Below are 18133 nucleotides of genomic sequence, written 5' to 3' on the forward strand. Positions count from 1 at the left end.
TAAATGCTGCCAAGGAGGCATTGTAACTCTTATATTTTGCTTTAAATTGATTACTTATTGTCCTGAGCCTTTCATTTTTTTCTCTTTAAGGCATCACTGAAGCTCAGTAATAGCCACCTAATTCCATAGTCCTTTATTTTATTTTATTTTATTTTATTATTTTATTTTTGAGACAGAGTCTCGCTCTTGTCACCCAGGCTGGAGTGCAATGGCATGATCTCAGCTCACTGCAACCTCCGCCTCCTGGGTCCAAGTGATTCTCCTGCCCCAGCCTCCCGAGTAGCTGGGATTCCAGGCGCCTGCCACCATGCCCAGCTAATTTTTGACTTTTTAGTAGAGACAGAGTTTCACCATGTTGGCCAGGCTGGTCTTGAACTCCTGACCTCAGGTGATCTGCCCGCCTCAGCCTCCCAAAGTGCTGGGATTACAGGCATGAGCCACCACGCCTGGCTCCATAGTCCTTATACTTGCAATTTGTCTTATATCTCTTAAATGCCAGACACATTGCATCAGCCAGTGAATCTAATTCCACCTGTGTCCTAGCCAGGTTATTCCGAGTAAAAGTCTTAACAGTTGCACTGCTAAAGCAAGTCAGAAACTATGCCTGCTGTTAACATGGCTGTCCTCATTGCCAGAGGACTGACAAGTAAGCCAGCCCTAGAATTCCATTCATATATTGTGCTTCCTAGGACCATTCCTAGTACCCACTGTCTTAGGTTTGATTCCTTAGAAGCAGAACTTAAAAGAGATTTGAATACATGTCATTTTTTAGGTTAGACTCACAGTAAAAATCTCTAAGGAAATAGAGGAAGCAGAAAAGGTAATGTAAAAAAAAAAAACGTGCAAAGATGTGATCTCAGGTAAGGTTTGAACTTGATCTTATCCACAGGGGGCCCTGAAGCATAAATCATACCACAGATTTTATCCACTTGAGGTAAAAGGGCTGGTCTTTTATACTCCAATAACATTCAGTCATTGGCATTGGGATGCCATGGGGGAGAGGAAGAAATCATATTATCCCAGGTGACACCATCTCTTTTTTTTTTTTTTTTTTTGAGATGGAGTCTCACTCTGTCACCCGGGCTGGAGTGCAGTGGTGTGATCTTGGCTCACTGCAAGCTCCGCCTCTCAGGTTCACGCCATTCTCCTGCCTCAGCCTCCCGAGTAGCTGGGACTACAGGCGCCCGCCACCACACCCACCTAATTGTTATATTTTTAGTAGACACAGGGTTTCACCGTGTTAGTCAGGATGGTCTCGATCTCCTGACCTCGTGATCTGCCTGCCTTGGCTCCCAAAGTGCTGGGATTACAGGCGTGAGCCACCGCGCCCGGCCAAGCCATCTGTTTAGAAAAGGAGAGAGTTCAGGAGCCAATAATGGCCAACATTAACAACAGCTTGTGAGTGGGCAAAGCCAGCCCAGAAAAGGACATCTAGACAGGGCACCAACGGTAGATAAGAATGACAGTAGCTTTCTTGTTGGAAACAATATAAGCTAGAAGACAGTGGAAAAACATGTTTAAAGTAATCAAAGGAATAAATTGCCAATGTAGAATTATATACCCAGCAAAAATATTTTTCAGGCCAGGCACGGTGGCTTACAACTGTAATCCTAGCACTTTGGGAGGCTGAGGTGGGCAGATTGCTTGAACTTGGGAATTCAAGACCAGCCTGGGCAACATGGCGAAACCCTGTCTCTACAAACAAAAAAATACAAAAATTATCCAGATGTGGTGGCACACGCCTGTAGTCCAGCAACTTGGGAGGCTGAGGTGGGAGGACAGCTTGAGCCTGGGAGGTGGAGGTTGCAGTGAGCTATGATCACACCACTGCACTCCAGCCTGGGTGACAGAAGGAGACCCTATCTCAAAAATATTTTTTTTCAAAAGCTGAGGCAAAATTAAAACTTTTTAAGATGTGTAACAGTTGGAAGAATTCATCTCCAGAGTGAATGAAAAAAATATTTGCACCATGATAAATGGTAAAGGAAGTCCTTTGAGCTAGAAGAATTTGAAACCAGATAGAAACCTGGATATACGTTAGAGAATAAAGAACACCAGAAGTGGTAACTATGAGGGTAAATATAAAGATTATTTTTGTTATTATTTAAATCGTTTAAAAGATAATTGATAAAGATAATTAACAAGGACAAACTTAAGAGAATATAGATGATAGTCGTGAAAAGGCACTTCACAGAAGAAATCCAGATGGCCAATAGACAAATGAAATGTTTCCAGAGTCGACCCTTCTCTGCTTTATCTTTAAAGATAAAGACAAAGATAATCTTTCGCTTAAAGCAAAAAGATAACAATGTATTATGGGGTTTATAGCATATATTGAGGTAAGATATATGGTAACAATTATATAAAAGCCAGGAGGGAAGAAATGGGAGTATCCTGTAAGGTTCTTATAATGTGTGAAGAGTGGTATAATATCAATTGAAGTAGACTAATAACATGAAGATATAAACCATAAGCCCTAAAATAACCCAAAAAGGGTTATAGTTAATAACACAAACATGGAGATAAAAATGGAATTATATATAAATATATGCTCAATCCAACAGAAGGTAGAAAAAGAGGAAAGGGGGAACAGATAAAGCAAATGGTACAAATAGAAAACAAATAGCAACATGAGAGGTTTAAACCTAACCATACAGATCATCACATTAAATATAAATGATCTAATAGGCAGAGTAACACATTCACTTACAAAGCAAGACCTAACTCTATGCTGCCCAAAGATAACTCACTTTAATTATAAAGGTACAAGGTTAAAAGTAAAATAATGGAAAAATATACCATGCTAACACTAATCAAAAGTAAACTATAGTGACTATATTAATATCAAAGTAGATTTCAGAGCAAAAAAAATTACCAGAGATAAAGAAGATATTTGATTGTTACAAATGAGCCCATTTATCAAATCCTAAATGTTTACACACGTAATAACAGAGCTTCAAAATACGTACAGCAAAAATTAATAGAAATACATGGAGAAATAGACAAATTCACAAAATAGTTAAGGAGCCAACACCCATCTCTCAAAAATTGATAGGATAAGTAGACAGAAAATCAGTAAACAAATAGAAGGCTTGAACAATACTATAAGCCAAATTGACCTAATCAACAAAATTGACAATAGAACATTCTACCCAACAACACATTCTTGTCAAGAGCACACAGAACATCTACCAAGATAGATCATGTTCTACACCATAAAACAAGCCTGGATACATGTAAAAGGATTTAAGTGATACAAAGTATGTTCCTTGATCACAATGGAATTAATAGTGATGGTTTCAGTGCATATATTATATATATATATGTCAAAACATCACATTTTACATTTTACGTGCAGATTTTTGTATGTTACACTTCACTAAAGCTGCTTTTAAAATATATATATAAAGAGCATGAAAAAGCAAGCCTTGTTATCAGGGATATATGAAGAACTACAAATCAATAAAAAGGACAAACTTAAGAGAATATAGATGATAGTCATGAAAAGGCACTTCACAGAAGAAATCCTTTCCTTCTGTGGCCAATAGACAAATGAAACGTTTCCAGAGTCGACACTTCCCTGCTCTGCAAAATCACTTCTCAAGAAGGAGCCACAGAGTCAGGTGTGTTCAGCACATTTTTGCTCACAACATGTGATTATATCCTTGGAAACCAAGAGTTGTGACCCCACCATTCTGGGTTACACAGATGGTCTAGCCAGAGTGACCAAAGTCCTTGTCTAAATGTCTGAAGTGGGGGTGGAAAGTGGGGAGCTGCCTAGGACCCAGGAAATAGGGGACATTTTTCAGTTGCATGAGTTTCTCCTGAGTCCTCAATGGCTCCATTTATAAATGTCCCTAACCCCAGGTCAGTGTGGGTATCGGGGGAGGAGACTAAAGTTGGTGATGGGGATTGGGGGGATGGGGATTCTGCCTAATTATTTCTAAGCTTCTGACAGCACCCTAAAGCACAAAGACAAACTTCTCTTTCACAATTATTTTCTGAGGATTAATGCCAGAAAAGAAGCCCCCAAGGGTAAAGGGAGCTCTCATTCCACTTCTTCTACCAACAATGCCCTCTTTGTCTCTCTCCTTCCCACCAGACAAGACTGGCCTCCTCCCACAGCCATACGTTGACAACACGTGCCAAGGCCTGGGGCAACAGGGTACCCAGGGTGAAGGGCTCACCCAAGAGTAGGGAATGGAGAGAAATGTGGAAGCCCAGCACCTCTGTGCCCCAAGAACGATGATGAAGTGGCATCATTTGTCTAGGGTAATACCCAAGATTCGTTGCCTCACGCCAGGGAAATCAAGAAGGTGGAGACACACAAGGAGGAGTTTAAGATTGGAGGTTTAATAGGCAAAAGAAAGAGAAAAGAGAAAAGCTCTCTCTCCTGCAGAGAGAGAGGGACTCCCGAGGGGGTCTTCCAGTTTTGTGGTGAAATGCACGGCGGTTTTATAGACAATCTTGAGGAGGCGGTGTCTGATTTACGTACGGCCCGAGAGATTAGTCGGACCAGGCATGCCATTTGCATAGCGCACCAACAAGTTGGCCATCTCACCTTAATATTTTATTATGCAGATGGGGTATTTACTTGGCCAGCGCCATGTTGTCTGCTTTTTTACTGCATGGGTGGTGACAAAGGAAAGGGAAGAGGGCACCTCTATGTTGAATATACCTGGCTTCCAGGTGTCCGTTTTCTATTGGCACAGCTGCTTGCATTTACCTAAGCAAGCTTTTAGCTTGCTTATCTATGCTTGCAGCTTGATTTTTCAGGCTTTTCGTTAGAAAAGAAACTATCTGGGGGCTGCTTTTTATTAAAGGGAAATCATACCACGGACTCTCTTACTCTCACTATCTGCCTAAATAATTTTTTTCTAGCTCCTGTATCAATGACAGAAGGGATCTTTCATCTCCCTCCCTCTTTTCCACACCTGGGTGCATCTACCTGGTTTGGGGGAGAGTGAGCGACACAAGGAACAAAGGTTGGGAAGGAATCAGCAGAAGAAAAGGCTCAGAACTAAAAACAAAGCATCTTCCACAGAGTCAGATATAACAGCACAGGGCCTGGGATACTGTGTGACCTAGAGAAAAGGGAGCAAAGCCAGCCTTGGGCCCATCATTGCACAGAAATCTAGAAGAGACAAAACTATAAACTGGTGAGGTCTTAAGAGTGCACAGGTTTTAAATCTGTAATATTGACCAACAGTCAGCAAATACATTTCTTTCTCACCAGTATGGCAATGATTCAACCAAGCAACAAGTTGAAATCAAAGAACTGGTGGTACGGAGGCAGCATCCTGGTTTTATTCCATGCTTATCCCTTCCTGTTCATGCCTGGATTTTTTAAATTCTTTTTCTTTTTCTTTGTGAAACAGGGTCTCACTTTATCACCCAGGCTGGAGTGCAGTAGCATGATCTTAGGTCACTGCAACCTCAACCTCCGGGCTCAAGTGATCCTCCCACCTCAGCTTCCTGATTAGCTGGGACAACAGGTGCACACCACCATGCTTGGCTAATTTTTTTTTTTTTGGTGGTTTTTTTTTTTTTTTTCAAGAAGAAGTCTAGCTCTGTCGCCCAGGCTGGAGTCCAGTGGCGTGATCTCGACTCACTGCAAGCTCTGCTCCCGGGTTGACGCCATTCTCCTGCCTCAGCCTCCCGAATAGCTGGGACTACAGGCGCCCGCCACCATGCCTGGCTAATTTTTTTGTATTTGTAGTGGAGACAGGGTTTCAGCGTGTTAGCCAGGATGGTCTCGATCTTCTGACCTCGTGATCCACCCGCCTCAGCCTCCCCAAGTGCTGGAATTACAGGCTTGAGCCACTGCGCCCAGCCTTTTTTTTTGTATTCTTTTGTAGCACCGTGGTCTCACTATGTTGCCCAGGCTGCCTGAATTTTCTAATAAATTCTCCTTCCCGTACTTTCTTTTTTTTTTTTTTATTTTGGAGACAGAGTCTAGCTCTGTCACCCAGGCTGGAGTGCAGTGGTGCCATCTCAGCTCACTGCAACCTCTGCCTCCCAGGTTCAAGTGATTCTCCCGCCTCAGCCTCCCGAGTAGCTGGGATTACAGGTGCCTGCCACCACGCCCCGCTAATTTTTTGTATTTTAGTAGAGATGGAGTTTCACCATGTTGGCCAGTCTGGTCTCAAACTCCTGACCTCAGGTGATCCACCCACCTCACCCTCCCGAAGTGCTGGGATTACAGGAGTGAGCCACCGTGCCCAGCCTCCACCATGGGCTTTCTAGCATATAAAGGCAAGTCTTTCTGCCCACTAGAAAGCTGACAGGAGAAAAAGGCTGGATGTGAAGAGCATGTGGGCAGCTCTTGGCCCCAGTTGCCAGGTCCTGCTTCTTGACTCCTTGCTGCCCCACAGTAGGACTCTGCAGTTGATCCCCACCGCAAAGTCCTCTACATTTTCACAAGTCCTTACTTCGTGACTTTCTCTACACCAGAATGCTTAGGCCCAGTGAAGTCCTCCCCAGGTTTCAGGCCACTGCCCACCCCAACAATCAGGCCTTCTTCCACTATGGTTTTGAATGCCGGAAGGCTGAGTCTCTGGGACCCTGAAGCCCAGTGGTGGGGATGGAAGATAGGAGAAGATCCAAGTTCAGAAAGTCAGGAAAGAAATCGTGCGGGAATGTGAATTAATTCAACCATTGTGGAAGACAGTGTGGCGATTCCTCAAAGATTTAGAACCAGAAATTCCATTTGACCCAGCAATTCCATTACTGGGTATATACCTCAAAGGAATATAAATACTTCTGTTATAAAAATACATGCACATATACATTCATTGCAGCACTATTCACAATAGCAAAGACATGGAATCAACCCAATTGCCCATCAATGATAGGCTGAATAAAGAAAATATGCTACATATACACCATGGAATACTATGCAGTCATAAAAAAGAGTGAGATCATGTCCTTTGCAGGGACATGGATGAAGCTGGAAACCATTATCCCCAGCAAACTAACGCAGGAATAGAAAACCAAACACTGCATGTTCTCACTTATAACTGGGAGCTGAACAATGAGAACACACGGACACAGGGAGGGGAACAACACACAAGGGGGCCTGTCAGGGGAGGGCATAGGTTAGGGGAGAGCATTAGGAAAAACAGCTAATGCATGCAGGGTTTAACACCTAGGTGATGGGTTGATACGTGCAGCAAACCACCATGGCACACGTTTACCTATGTAACAAAACTGTACATCCTACACTTGTACCCAGGAACTTAAAAAATAAAATAAAGCCAGGCATGGTAGCTCACGCCTGTAATCCCAGCACTTTGGGAGGCCAAGGTGGGTGGCTTACTGGAGGTCAGAAGTTCAAGACCAGCCTGACAAACACGGAGAAACCCTGTCTTTACTAAAAATACAAAATTAGCCAGGCATGGTGGCACATGCCTGTAATCCCAGCTACTTGGGAGGCTGAAGCAGGAGAATCGCTTGAACCTGGGAGGCAGAGGTTGCAGTGAGCTGAGATTGTGCCATTGCACTCCAGCCTGAGCAACAAGAGCGAAACTTCATCTCAAAAAAAAAGTTAAATTAAAATTAAATAAAAAAGAAAGAAATCTTCATTGTAACCTTGAAAAACATCGTAGACTCTGCCAAGGAGAGAGAGGGCCAGTGCACTGAGGACTGTGGTTGGAAGGTAGAAACATGCTGTTTTCAGAAGCTCACGGGTCAGCCCCAAGCAGGTGTGAAAAGGAGGATTAGCAGGAAGAAAATATCAAAGCCCTGAAGGAGAAATCAAAGGTAAAAGTAGAAATGCACAGACATTTCCTCATTTCCCATACCCACAACACATCTGATTCCTCCTTCCCCATCATTCCCTCATCTTCTCTCCAGGCCTCAGCTCACACAGGAAGTGATAGCAGAGTCACTGCTTATCCAGGCACCCCTGACCCCTCACCTCCACACCCAACTCATCTGAGGATGATCCCTCTTAGAAGGTATCAGACTTAGGGCTGGACATGGTGGCTCATGCCTATAATTCCAGTGCTTTGAGAAGCCAAGGCAGGAGGACGCTTGAGGCCAGGAGTTCCAAAGCCAGCCTGGGCAACAGAGCAAGACTCCCACCTCTACAAAAATTTAAAAATTAGCTGGCATGGTGGTGTGCACCTGTAGTCCCTGCTGCTTAGGAGGCTGAGGCAGGAAGATCACTTGAGCCCAGGAGTGAGACTGCAGTGAGTTAAGATGGCACCACTGCACTCCAGACTGAGTGACAGAGCGAGACCCTATCTCAAAAAAAAAAAAAGAAAGTAAGAAAGAATCAGAATGGTGGCTCTGCTAGTCACTACCTGCTTGACAATGAGCAAGTAACTTAATTATCTAGGCTGCATTGCATCAATGAGTTGTGAGAATTCAGTGTAGCAAAACCAGCCTGTATGAGTTTCCTGAGGGCAGGGAAGATGCGCCTCTTGATCTGCCCTGAAACCCCTTTGCCAAAGACAATGTTCAGCATTTAGAACTTGCTTGGTAAATACAGTCCATAGTTTGCAGTCCATGCTAGCTACTCACAAATTGTTGTTTTCCTTGCCACAGACTGTGAGAGCTACACGGAACCCTAAGGAGCTACTAATCCAGCTGACACACGCGGAAACTGACTCAGACTAAGTGATACATACAAGCCATATGGACTGCCAGACACAGGGCAAAACCAGATGCTGGTTCCTCAGACCAGGTGAAGCGTTGATACCAAGGCATGCAATAAGGGGTAAAGGGTGGAATTAGAGAACAAAATGCTGAGAATCTGGCTCCAGGAAGAGAGATAAGAAGGTAGCCTGGGATGTCTCCTAAGCAGGAGTGATTAAAGCATGGGGAACTGGGAAAGAAGAAGTTATGAGTTACAGGGATGATGGGCACTAGGTATTTACAGTAGATGGGATTTATTAAGTACTGTGTACCAGGTTCATGTTATCTCTTTTATTTTACCTTAATTGTTTTAGAAAGAGGGTCTCACTCTGTTGCCCAGGCTGGAATGTGATGATGCAGTACACCTCACTGTAATCTCAAACTCCTGGACTCAAGCAATCCTCCCACCTCACCCTGAGTATCTGGGACTACAGGCATGCGCCACCACACCCAACTAATTATTTTTAATTATTTTTTGTAGAGTCAAGGTCATTAATCATAATGCTCACTATATTGGATAAAATCCTTATTAGGAGTTACTCTTTTAAATAATCAGATGGAAGAGGTTGAAGCCCTAAACCCGGGTTGCACTGATCTCAGAAAGTGGGATTCAAGGAGAGAAAAACAATGGACAATTATTACACATGGATGGTAGAGATGGGGACACCAGGAATTTGGGATGAGGATGCTAAAAGTAAGATAAAAGATGGCCAGGTGCAGTGGCTCACGCCTGTAATCCCAGCACTTTAGGAGGCCAAGGTGGGCAGATCACCTGAGGTCAGAAGTTCGAGACCAGCCTGACCAACATGGAGAAACCCCACCTCTACTAAAAATACAAAATTAGCCAGGCGTGGTGGCACATCCCTGAAATTGCAGCTGCTCGGGAGGCCGAGGCAGGAGAATGGCTTGAACCCAGGAGGCAGAGGTTGTGGTGAGCCAAGATAGCACCATTGCACTCCAGCCTGGGCAGCAAGAGCGAAACTCCATCTCAAAAAAAGAAAAAAACAGGACTAGAAGTAAGCATTCTACAATCATCAGACTGGGCAGATGAACTCTTAGATGGGAAGAAAAGTTGCGAAAAGTTAGAGCTTTAAAATAATTTTACTTGGTTTTGGAATACTTATGAATGTCATGTCTGGTTCTCTTACTATTTACAATATATCCAGAGAAACTGTTTACTGACTTCAGTGGCTGCAAATCTGATTTTTCTTTTCCAGCCCACTCATAGGCTCCTTCTTGTGGCAAAACATGATATTACTCCTAAGACTCAAACACCAACCTAAGCATAAATGTCTGGCAAGTGAAGACATTAAGAGTTTTGTTTTATTTGCAAATTATGCATCTGACAAAGGTCTAATAGCTAGCATCTACAAGGAACTTAAACAAATTTATAAGAGAAAAACAAACAACTCCATGAAAAAGTGGGCAAAAGACAGGAAAAGACACTTCTCGAAAGAAGACATACGTGTGGCCAACAGACATATGAAAAAACTCAACATCACTGGTCATTAGGGAAATGCAAATCAAAACCACAATGAGATACTATCTCATACCAGTCAGAATGGCTATTATTAAAAAGTCAAAAAATGACAGATGCTGGCAAGGTTGCAGAGAAAAGGGAACATTTGCACATTGCTGCTGGGAGTGTAAATTAGTTCAATCTGTGGGAAGCAGTATGGCGATTCCTCAAAGAGCTAAAAGCAGAACTACCATTTGACCCAGCAATCCCATTACTGAGTATATACCCAGAGGAATATAAAGCATTCTACCATAAAGACACATGCGGCCAGGCATGGTGGCTCATGCCTGTAATCTCAGCACTTTGGGAGGCCGAGGCAGGCAGATCACCTGAGGTCAGGAGTTCAAGACCAGCCTGGCCAACATGGTGAAACCCTGGTCTCTACTAAAAATACAAAAAGTAGCTGGGCATAGTGGCTCATACCTGTAATCCCAGCTACTCGGGAGGCCCAGGCAGAAGAATCATTTAAACCCGGGAGGCAGAGGTTGTAGTGAGCCAAGATTGCACCACTGCACTCTAGCCTGGGTGTCAGAGCTAGACTCCATCTCCAAAAAAAAGACACATCCACAACATGAGTGTTCATTGCAGCACTATTTACAATAGTGAAGTGCCAAGACCAGCTCAGCTGGGGAGACCCTAACCCAGCAGCGTTAGAGGAATTAAAGACACACACACACAGAAATATAGAGGTGTGAAGTGGGAAATCAGGGGTCTCACAGCCTTCAGAGCAAACAGCCCCGAACAGAGATTTACCCACATATTTATTAACAGCAAACCAGTCATTATCATTGTTTCTATAGATATTAAATTAACTAAAAGTATCCATTATGAGAAACAAAGGGATGGGCTGAATTAAAGGAATAGGTTGGGCTAGTTAACTGCAGCAGGAACACGTCCTTAAGACACAGATCGCTCATGCTATTGTTTGTGGCTTAAGAATGCCTTTAAGTGGTTTTCCACCCTGGGCGGGCCAAGTGTTCCTTGCCCTCATTCCTATGAACCCACAACCTTCCAGCTTGGGCATTAGGGCCGTTATGAACATGTTACAGTGCTGCAGAGATTTTGTTTATGGCCAGTCTTCGGCCAGTTTATGGCCAGATTTTGGGGGGCTTGCTCCCAACAGTGAAGACATGGAACCAACTTAAATGCCCATCGGTGACAGATCGGATAAAGAAAATGTGGTACATATACACCATGAAATATTAGGCAGCCATAAGAAAGAACGAGATCATGTCTTTTGAGGAAATATGGATGAAGCTGGAGTCTATAATCCTTAGCAAACTAATGCAGCAACAGAACACCAAATACCACATGTTCTCACTTATAAGTGGGAGCTAAATGATGAGAACTTATCAACACAAAGGAAACAACAGACACTGGGGTCTGCTTGAGGGTGGGATGAGGGAGAGGAGCAGAAAAGACAACTATTGGGTACTGGGCTTAATACCTGGGTGATGAAATAATATATACAACAAACCACCATGACACATGTTTACCTATGTAACAAATCTTCACACGTACCCCCAAACCTAAAATAAAAGTTTTAAAAAAGAGTTTTGTTTTCAAAATCCTTTCTTCCTAGTAGGTTGCAAATTGTACTGAATAAGAATAACCAGGGATGTGGCCAGGCACGGCGGCTCACGCCTGTAATCCCAGCACTTTGGGAGGCTGAGGCAGGTGGGATCACCTGAGGTCAGGAGTTCGTGACCAGCCTGACCAGCATGGAGAAACCCTGCCTCTACTGAAAATACAAATGGTAGCAGGCCATGGTTGTGCATGACTGTAATCCCATCTACTCAGGAGGCTGAGGCAGGAGAATAGCTTGAACCCAGGAGACGGAGGTTGCAGTGAGCCAAGATTGTGTCATTGCACTCCAGCCTGGGTGACAGAGCGAGACTCTATCTAAAAAAAAAAAAAAAAAAAGTAGTTCCTTGGAAGTTAAAGGTTAAGCTTAAGGACTGATTCAAAGGCAGGTGCAAAAAATAAACCCTCTTTTGTAACCCAGAACTCATTTTTCAATATGAGTTTTGATACATATAAGAAGGAAGGCCAGGCACGGTGGCTCACGCCTGTAATCCTAGCACTTTGGGAGGCCGAGGCGGGTGGACCGTGAGGCCAGGAGATCGAGACCATCCTGGTTAACATGGTGAAACCCCAGCACCACTAAAAATACAAAAAATTAGCTGGGGGTCGTGGCGGGTGCCTGTAGTCCCAGCTACTCGGGAGACTGAGGCAGGAGAATGGCGTGAACCCAGGAGGTGGAGCTTGCAATGAGCCGAGATCATGCCACTGCACTCCAGCCTGGGCGACAGTGCAAGGCTCCGTCTCAAAAAAAAAAAAAAAAAAAGAAGGAATGTGATACCTGAGATAGTTTAAAATAACGGAGGTATTGATAACCATAAAGGTTGGTTCCAGGACTGTAGGATTGGTCATTTAAAAGCATAGGACATAAGGAAAATCTCAGCTATGTTGATTTAGTATTCCATTGTCATGCTTACATGATATATCAAGACAGCTTTTCTTAAGGGCTTTTATCTTGAGAACATGATTTCCCGAGTTGTAATGGCATATCCCACAGATTTGTACTATGCTTGAGTGTGATTCCTTAGGAACGAATATGATTTGAACTCATTCACGTTTAGAGAGGGTGTCAAGTTGAAAACCAGGCAGATTCATTTACTCTAAAAATGACTCTAAAGTAAAGTGATTGAAGAAATGAGATTCCAAAGATTCTGGGTGGGAATTTTGAAGTATATTTACATTCAAGAGGACATAAAAGAGGCCAAAATTCAAGAATTGTGGGCTGACAGGGGAGCTGTGGATTAAGCATCAGTTCTATTAAAAGGTGGGCTGGGCACAGTGGCTCACACTTTTAATCCCAGTGATTCAGGAGGCTGAGGTGGGAGGATGGCTTGAACCCAGGAGCTCGAGACCAGCCTGGGCAACATAGCAAGGCCCCATTACAGGTATGAGCCACTGCACCTGGCCTCATCTTTTAATTAGCATAAAGACCTTAGTTCCTACACCTTTGCTCCACAAGAGTGAAGTCAACACTGAGCCTCAGTGGGACATCTCTTCCCACTGTGGGCCCCGAAGCTCAGTGAAGCTAACTTGCTGGCCTCTGGAGAACAAAAGTCTGTGTCTAGAAATGGTTCCAGCAACTTCTCCACACCCCATGATGAAATAGATTACTGGGCTTTTTCCTGATGTGATGCAAGATCAAATATACTTTGCATAATTCAGATTTTAGACTGCACCAGCCAAAACCACATGGACATTGTGCTACTGTCTTGAGTTGGTGACTCTCTTTTCATTCTACCTAATCACCCTGTGGCTCTGGGTAACAGCCAGCCTCTCTCTAGCCAAGAAGATCATGACTACAGTTGTGTAATATTTGGTTCATAAAAGATCTGAACAGGAAATTCAGGCCATTCCAGGCTGGAGTGCAGTGGCGTGATCATAGCTCACTGCAGCCTCCAACTCCTGGGCTCCAGCAATCCTTCTTCCTTAGCCTACTGGGTAGCAAGGACTACAGGCATTCGCCACCATGCCTGGCTCATTTTCTTTTCTTTTTTTTTTTTTTTTTTTGGTTTTTGTAGAGACAGGGGTCTCACTATGTTGCCCAGGCTGGTCTCGAACTCCTGGACTCAAGTGATCCTCCCACTTCAGCCTTCCAAAGTACTGGCATTACAGGTATGAACGACCATGCCTAGCCCCATATTAGTATTTTCCCTTTTTTTCTTTTTTGTACTTTTAGTAGAGATGGGGTTTCACCATGTTAGCCAGGATGGTCTTGATCTCCTGACCTCATAATCTGCCCGCCTTGGCCTCCCAAAGTGCTGGGATTACAGACGTGAGCCACCACACCTGGCCCCATATTAGTATTTTTCCTATACAATATTGGATGAGCAATATGTAAAAATACTGATTTGAACAGGTTTATTCCATTTAGTCAGAGAAGATAAGCCAAATAGCTCAGGAAGAAATCGCCCAGCCAGTGACATTTCACAGTAATGTCGAATACTTTCAGCAAATAAAGAATAGCACATGACAGGAGGAACATTTCGAATTTTTTTAAAAAGCAAAAGGCAACATGAACAGGCCAGGGCGAAGGAAGATTTGAATGTGAGCTCTGGCCTCACGACAGGAGAGATGGGTGGGAGTAGAAGAAGGGGAGGAAACCTCAGAAGATCCAAGTCTTGGCCAGATGTGGAGGGGGAGCAATGGGCACAGAGCTACTTAGAATTCTGCAAACTCTTTTTATTTATTTATTTTTGAGATGGAGTCTTGCTCTGTCACCCAGGCTGGAGTGCAGTGGCACGATCTCGGCTCACTGCAACCTCCGCCTCCCAGGTTCGAGCAATTCTCCTGCCTCAGCCTCCTGAGTAGCTGAGATTACAGGCGCCCGCCACCACACCCAGCTGATTTTTGTGTGTTTAGTAGAGATGGAGTTTCACCACGTTGGCCAGGCTGGTCTTGAACGCCTGACCTCAGGTGATCCACCCACCTCAGCCTCCCAAAGTGCTGGGATTACAGGCGTGAGCCACAGCACCCGGCCTGAAAACTCTTTTACACAAACCCAAGCCTCTTCTGTGCCTCAGTTTCCCCACACTCCTTGGCTCCCTGGGAGACCCGGCCCTCCACTCCAGCCGCTCCACATTTCCACACCACATTGGTCTTGGCCCACATAGCCAGAGCTTGTTTGAGAGCCCTCAGCTCTCCAGGGCACAGCTCAGGATACAGGAATTGGCCCTGGGGTTGTCAGATCCCCTCCAAGTCCCAGGGAGTGAGTTTCCTCAAATGAGTCACCAATTGCCATGCACAGGTTTCAACCCCAAAAGACACAGCAGAACTCTCACCTTGACCTTCTCAGGAAGCCCCACCTGCCTGTGTCTGTGCTTTTCCTTCCCGTGCGACAAGAACTTTCTTTACATCCTGTCCTCAGCCTCCCACTCTGGATTATTCCAAAGTCCATCCTCCAAGCTGGGCTCCTTAAGGAAATCATTCCCAGCCTTCGGAATTCTAAGTCAAACATCTCATCTTTTTGGAAAGCCTAAATTTGAAGGCTATCCTTCCCCACCACCCACTTTTTTTTTTTTTTTTTTTTCTTAATGCTTTGGGTCCAACTTGGAAATCAAAGCTGAGAAATTACTTCTTTAGCCTAATGAAATCCACATTTCCTCTTCTGGGGCAAAAAGTTCTATCTGAACATAGAGAGCCCCAGGGAAGAAAGCTCAGTCAAGAGGGAAAAATACAGCAACTGTATTTTTCAATTCAAAATAGGATGACACCCTCAACAAATAAAAGGATAAAGAATTAACAGCTTAGGTCAATAAGGAAACCAAGAGCTCATGTGAGCAGGTCTGGGCTAAAGAACATTAAAACATGGGATCTGGACTCATCTGTAACAGGAGAGGAGTAGGGTGGACAAGGGGGAGGAAACCTCAGAAAACCGAAGTCCTGGACAGGTGTCAGGGTTGGGGAGAGGGGCACAGAGCCACTGAGACACCCAGAGAAAAACTCCTGCAGGAAACGATGTATCAGAGATGTGAAGACCTAAGAGCTTGCCAAGAGGCGGTCAAAAGAATGTTTCTGCCAGGGAAGGTGGGTCACTACTATAATCCCAGCAGTTTGGGAGGCTGAGGCTGGTGGATCACCTGAGGTCAGCAGTTTGAGACCAGCCTGGCCAACATGGTGAAACCCCATCTCTACTAAAAATACAAAAATTAGCTGGGTGTGGTGGCAGGCACCTGTAATCCCAGCTACTCACAAAGCTGAGGCAGGAGAATCACTTGAACCTAGAAGATGGAGGTTTCAGTGAGCTGAGATCATGCCACTGCACTCCAGCCTGGGTGACAGAGCAAGACTCCATCTCAAAAAAAAAAAAAAAAAAGAGTGTTTCTAACCAGGTCAGCATGAAACAGCAGGTGGGTGTGGGGGACACAGGAGCCTGACAAGGGAGGTGACCTGGGGGTAGGGCTGGGCCATGACATAGACTAGGCATCAGGGATGATAAAGGAGACCAGAGAACCAGATGTGGGTCCTTGGATGGTCACTCCTTGCTCCCCCAAAGGAGGACCACCTATAGATTCTCCCACAGGCAGGACCAAATCTAAGTGCAAATTGAAGAGGCCCCAACCCAAAGAGTCTCATTGCCAAAAATGATCTCTTTTAATAATTTCTCAGTTACCTTAGAATATCATGTCACTTTGTACACCTCATGTTATATTGTTCATAATATTCAACAGAAGAGAGGATGATATTACTCCCGATATCACAGAAGGTGTACACTCCCTTGTGATATTGTTCCTAATCTCCAGGGGGGAAGAGGATGATACTACTTCCAATATCCCAGGGGGGTGTACAGCACCCCTGTGATATTTTTCATAATATCCACTGGGAAAGAGGGTGATATTACTCCCAATATCGCAGGGGGTGTACACCCCCCATGATATTTTTTGAAATATCCATGAGGGGAAACAATTATATTACTCCCAATATTGCAGGGGGTGTTCACGCTCTTTTGATATGGTTCATAAAATTTAGGGAAAAAAAGAATATTATTCTCTCATCCCTGAATATTACAAACAATCACCCTTCTGTGATATTGTTCGTAATATCCACGGAGAAATAATATGATATTACTCCCCATATCGCAGCGGGTGTACATGGAAGTAATATCATCCTCTCCCCTTCTGGATATTACAAACTATCACACAGGGGCTTGTACACCCCCTGTGATATTTGCTGTAATATCATCCTCTTCCCCCTTGCATATTACGCACAATATCACAGGAGGGTGTACATTCCCTGAAATATTGGGAGTAATAGCATCCTTTTTTCCCTGGATATTACAGACAATATCACAGGGAATTGTACACCTGCTGTGATATTGGGAATAATATTCCCCACTCCCCCTCTGGATACTGCAAACAATATCACAGCGGGGTGTACATCTCCTGCGGTATTGGGAGTAATATCATCCTCCCCTTGACTGGATACTACAAATAGTATCACAGTGGGGTACACACCCGCTGCTATATTGGGAGTAATTTCATCCTCTCCCATCCTGAATATTACGAGCAATATTACAGGCAGGTGTACCTCCCCTGCGATATTGGGAGTAATATTATCCTCTCTTCCCCTGGATATTACGAACCATATCACAGAGGTGTGGACACCCTTTCGATTTTAAAAGTAATGTCATCGTCTCCTTTCCTGAATATTAAAAACAATATCACAGGGGAATGAATACCCAAAGTGACATTGGGAGTAATATTATCCTCTCTTCCTCTGAATATTACAAAGAATGTCACAGAGGGGTGTACCCCCACTGCAATATTGGGAGTAATTTCATCCTCTTCCCTCTTGGATATTTCGAACAATATCACAATACAGTGACCACCCCCTGTGATATTTGCATTTATATCATCCTTTTCACCCCTAAATATTATGAAAAATATCACAGAAGGGTGTACAACCCTTGCGATATTGGGAGTAATATTATCCTCTCCCCTCCCTGGAAATTACAAACAATATTACGGTGGTGGTGTACACCCTTTGTGATATTGAGAATAATAGAACTTTCTCCCTCTTGGATATTAGGAACAATATCACAAGGGGGGCTGTACACCCCCTGCGATATTGGAAGTAATACTATTCTCTCTTCCTTTGGATGTTAGGAACAATATCACAAGGGGGTATGCACTTCCTGCGATATTGGAAGTAATATCATCCTCTCCCACCCTGGATATCAGGAACAATATGACAAAAGGAGTGTACACCTTCTGTGATATTGGGAGTAATTTCATCGTCTCCACCCCTGGATATTAGGAGAAATATCAAAAAAAAGTAATATCATCCTCTCCCTCTCAAGATATTAGGAATACTATCACAGGGGCGTGTACACCCCCCGTATGCTATTGAAAGTAATATCTTCCTCTCTCCCCTGGATATCAGGAAAAATATCACAGA

General features: G+C 44.0%; 1 non-coding gene across 1 annotated transcript; it reads left to right on the top strand.

Moving 5' to 3' along the window:
- The first annotated feature begins 12084 nt into the window (after positions 1-12084).
- Positions 12085-12210, top strand: LOC129490909 (small nucleolar RNA SNORA40). Its single transcript, XR_008660379.1, has one exon. It is a non-coding gene; the product is annotated as a small nucleolar RNA SNORA40 (small nucleolar RNA).
- Positions 12211-18133: the final 5923 nt, after the last annotated feature.

Source organism: Symphalangus syndactylus, chromosome 9, assembly GCF_028878055.3.
Source record: "Symphalangus syndactylus isolate Jambi chromosome 9, NHGRI_mSymSyn1-v2.1_pri, whole genome shotgun sequence".
Lineage (NCBI taxonomy): Eukaryota > Metazoa > Chordata > Mammalia > Primates > Hylobatidae > Symphalangus > Symphalangus syndactylus.